The sequence below is a fragment of the Sarcophilus harrisii genome, chromosome 3, assembly GCF_902635505.1.
Source record: "Sarcophilus harrisii chromosome 3, mSarHar1.11, whole genome shotgun sequence".
Taxonomy (NCBI): domain Eukaryota; kingdom Metazoa; phylum Chordata; class Mammalia; order Dasyuromorphia; family Dasyuridae; genus Sarcophilus; species Sarcophilus harrisii.
The window spans coordinates 163,449,649-163,454,223 of record NC_045428.1 but is presented as its reverse complement, the minus strand read 5'-3'; the positions used below and the strand labels follow the sequence as shown (position 1 = coordinate 163,454,223).

Here is a 4,575-nt window from a genome sequence, read left to right as displayed (position 1 = left end):
ATCCCATTCCGGAAAGTCTCAAAGACTTTCAAAGTAAACTTTGAAAAAGTTTCAAAGTAAACTCTCAAGGGCATAATAAGGAAACTGAAGAAAAAAATGGAAAAACAGCCAAATTTAGGAGTAGATGAGTTGGTGGTCACCTCCACCCTCTGCTTATGTGTTCTCAGAGCTTCTGTCATCCCCAGCTGCTCTGTGTGCAAACTACAGGGAGTTATGTAATCTCCACCATGGCCAAAGAGCGTTACAGTCTAGGAAGGGAAGGTCCGAGCTCTAACAGGGGTTATGGGATTCACCCCAGATATATGTTTTCACTGAGGAACAGTTTAGCCAAGGAGCAGAAGGGGAGATTTAAGAAGGCAGTTTGCCCCCTTTCCTTTTTTTTCTTTCTTTCTTTCTTTTTTTTAACCTCTGGATTCTTCTAACATCACAACTCCTGGCCCTCCCCATACAATTAGCTGTTACCTCTTCTCTCCCTTGCATTTTATGGATAATTTTACGGTTCCTGTGTTAGAAAAAAAACTAAATTATTATTGTTTCATTATAATGTTTATTATATTATATTATAATATATAATATATATTATATTTTTTATTATATAATTATAAAATTATATATATTATATATTATAAACATTATCAATGTTTCATTATAAAAAATTATATATAAAAAAGTTCATTTTCAGCAATCCCTAGCAAAAAATTATAGTTTTTGATGGTCATAGTAAATTAATGTTTATTTATCTTTGTTTCAATGTAACATCTGTGTTGTTGTTTTTTCATGCTATTTTTTAGGAATATTACCCCTACAAAAGTTGAGATTAGATTGTACTTGAAAAGAGTGGGACTTCTAAAATCAGAAATGAATGAATGCGGGCATGATGCAGAAAGGAAAAGTTATTTGACTAACTCACAGAGAAGACCATGTCTATCATGCATTCTCTGATGGGAGCCATGAGTTTTCTTTATGCCACTGGGCACCATGATCTGAATCCTGAACTTATTTTCCTAGATGACAATTTGCAGATTTGACTTTCTGAATGTGGTTTTTCCCTGGAACCTGGCAAGAAAACTTGAGAATTGTGTGGGACCCCAGGATACTTCACCCCAGAGATTATGAAGTGCTCAATGGGTGAAACTCACCCTGGCTATGGCAAGGAAGAGAAACTGAATGTTTCTCAAAAGAGAAATAGCCCTGGAAATTTGGAGTAAATATTGGGGTTAATAGATTCACCTCTAAGCATTTAATAGCATTGCAAACTTGATTTATTTATGTAAAAGAAGGGAAACTTGAGGATATTGTTCTATTTGAAAATACTTGAGTTCCTAACCCAGTTACTTAGATTTTTTGTATTCCTCATACTTTTGGGACTCCATCAGTGAAAAGATTTTTCTATAAACACCTGTTGCCCTCAATCAATAGTATACTTTAATTTGGGTCACGTTAAAAAAAAAATGTGCCTATCTTACAAAAGAGTAACATTCCAGGATTTCAGTGGGAGTAGAAAGATCCTGTGGGCTATCTTCTGTCTATTGAAATAAAAGAGAAGTTTACAAATAAGGTGACTTTCAAACTTAGACTACAACTGGAGAAACACAGAAGTTAACTATATTTTCAATAGCCATTCTACTGACCTCCTTGAAAACCTGAGTTGACTTTAAAGAGACCATACATTTGAAGGGCATTGATTCCTAAGACAGAGAACCCAGAGCACATTTATTCTTCAATTCTGAATTTTCACACTCTGAAAGGCTGAAAGTCAGAACATTTGGGAAGGGTCATTTTTTCAAACAATGCATGAAGAATTTAATTTGCAGCCTTAGTTAACAATACTTGAAATTACTATGATTATGCAATTATGTTTGAGACTATTATTAGTAATATTAGATATAGTTCCCTCCCAAGGCTTTCCTTTCTCAATTTTTTTTTGCATGTTTTCTACAGCTTTCCCTTCTTTTGCATAGTCTTTTAAGTCACTTGACACCTTGCCCACTGCTTCCTGGATAGTGTTTTTATTATGCTGCTATTCTTATCATTAGAAAGTCTTGAATAAATGGCTCAAAGTATAAATCATAACTGTGCTAAGAATTCCACAAAGTCAGGAGAAACCAAAAAGGTCCCAGACCTAATTAAGTGCTCCCAGGATATACTATAAATTGCTCCACCTCTGCCTTCCAATGATTGGCAATGGACAGATGAAATAGCTGGAGTTATATTGGCCTTCACAAGTTTATAGGTATTGCTTGAATAAAGTTCCCACTGATTAGGAAAAAACTTAGTACGTTCAGCCTGTTAGAGACTTCTCTCCCCAGATCTCTAAATGTATTTTAACACCTATCTCATTTTTAAGAAATAGAGATAGTCTCTTCATCTGACAGGAAGCAGTGTTTTATAGTAGGAATTCTAAGCTAAGAAGTCTTAACTCTGCTCTCAAATGTCTATGTGACCTTGGATAAATCATTTGAACTTACTCATATGTAAATTTGAAAAAAGAATAATGGAAGCATTTCCTACTAAGTTCTAAACCCCTCTAACTACATTACCTTTCCTCCTCCATTCCATAAAAGTTGTGTGATTCAGGGCATCTGGAACTGGAGACAAAAGAAGTATTTGTAAGGAAATTATGGTCAGCATATATACTTTCTTCTGTTCTAAACTACCCCTTTTCAGTCCCAATTCTCCTCCTACTTCTCAAGTTACTTAAAAGATTTGGAAGGAATGTGTGGAGGAGGAAGGCTTGGAAATAAAAAGGGGAGATTCTGCTTGAGGTAAATCATCATAGACATTCTCAGGTTCAGAAGTTACTATGAGGAACTTGACCAATTTTATGAGATTACAAGGAGGCCAGCCATTGATTGGGACTTGATTGCATCTTGGTAATGGCCATTATCTGTCTTCTTAACTTTCCTTTTTCTACTGGACTTTGATGACTGGAAGTGAGAGCAAGGTTGATGACTTTACACAGTTCTGCTTCATTTAAATGCAATTCATGCAAAAGTCAAGATATCAGTCTGCTGATGTTATTGGTCCTCTTCAAGAACAAAGGATAAACAACAAGGCAGATTGATTAGGAACCCCAATTAAATGAGTCCTCCCCTCTCCAGTTCTCATGATGAAAAAATAGAATACAATGAGCAGATATTAGAGCTCCCTTCCCCCAAAATATGGAATCGTCAAATTTGTAATTTGTTAAGATCAAAAGTGTGAGATGTTAACTGAATCATACAGAGTTATCTGTTCACAATTATTATGTAAAATAAGGGAAATTGTGTAGAGGTGTCATCATTATCTTCATCATAGCAGTTATACAACACTCTAAGATTGACAAAGTGTTGTGTGTGTGTGTGTGTGTGTGTGTGTGTGTGTGTGTGTGTTTTACAGATAAGAAAACTAATTGAGAGAGGTTAGTTTTCTAACTAAGTTAGGGATACAAAGCTAGTAAGTGTCTGAGGTAAGATTTAAATTCTAGTCTTCCTGACTCCACCCAAATTTACAATGAGTTTTCAATGCTTATATTTTTCCCATACCAAGTAACTGTCATTTGTGTTCCAAAGCGCATGGTGATAGCCTTCCTAGGGTAAAAGGTTAAAGCATTCAAGAGATGTCTCTCCATCCTCCACATTGTTAGGGAGAATAGTAAGTCCTAAAGGAGACAGAATTGAGGAATATATGAACAAAAAGGATGTAGTGTAAAGGAAAGACTTCATCCTTGTCAGAATCTTGTACAAAAGAAATGGAACACAAAAGAGACAAGGAAGGAAAATGATAGCTGTACAATTAAAGCTTAAAAACAGAACTGAGGGTCTTCCTGAAAAAGGAAGGAGGTGAATTCTCTGAGGAGGAAGAAGCTGCTTGTACTCTACAGTAGCTATCAAGTAAGAAATTTTCTAAAAATGCTCAAAGGAATTTGTAAAAAAAACCCCACACACATTAAAAAAAAGTAATGCCAATTCCTTGCTTAAGGGTGCTGAGGAAGATATTTATTTATTTAAAAAATAGTAATAGGTTTTTTATTTTTCAAAATACATACAAAGATAGTTTCCAACATTCACCCTTGCAAGACCTTGTGTCCCAATTTTTTCTCCCTCCTTCCCCACCTTCCCCCTCCCCTAGATAGCAAGTAATCTAACATAGGTTAAACATGTGCAATTCTCCTTAACATATTGGGGAAGATATTTATTGATCTAAAAAAAACAATTCAAAAGTCTCTTACCTTTTTAGGGCTTGTATTGAGGATATATGAAAGAACCACTAATGCTTATTAAAATGAATGATAACTTCTATTCAGGAAAAAAAATGACCCTGCCAAGAAAAGATATAATAAGTATTGTCCAGAATTATGAACTATTTGGCAAGAAACTAAATAATTTTAGATACAAACTTTGTTTTCCTCATTGTTGTCCCTTAAAGGCAAGGAATGAAGAGGAGAAAAATTAATTTCAGAAATGATCAATTGAGTTAGCATGATAATATATAAATGTTAGTTTTCATTATAGTACTATTAGTAGTTCTACTAAAAATAATAATTATGATCATAATCTTAACTGAACATGATGCCTGAGAATGGGGATTTGGACT

General features: G+C 34.6%; 1 long non-coding RNA gene across 1 annotated transcript; it reads right to left on the bottom strand.

Moving 5' to 3' along the window:
• Window positions 1-1,319: 1,319 nt before the first annotated feature.
• LOC116423022 lies at window positions 1,320-4,306 on the bottom strand. The gene is made up of 4 exons (XR_004233513.1): window positions 4,211-4,306; window positions 2,541-2,588; window positions 1,632-1,749; window positions 1,320-1,526 (listed from the first exon to the last, which is right to left on the bottom strand). It is a non-coding gene; the product is annotated as an uncharacterized LOC116423022 (long non-coding RNA).
• Window positions 4,307-4,575: the final 269 nt, after the last annotated feature.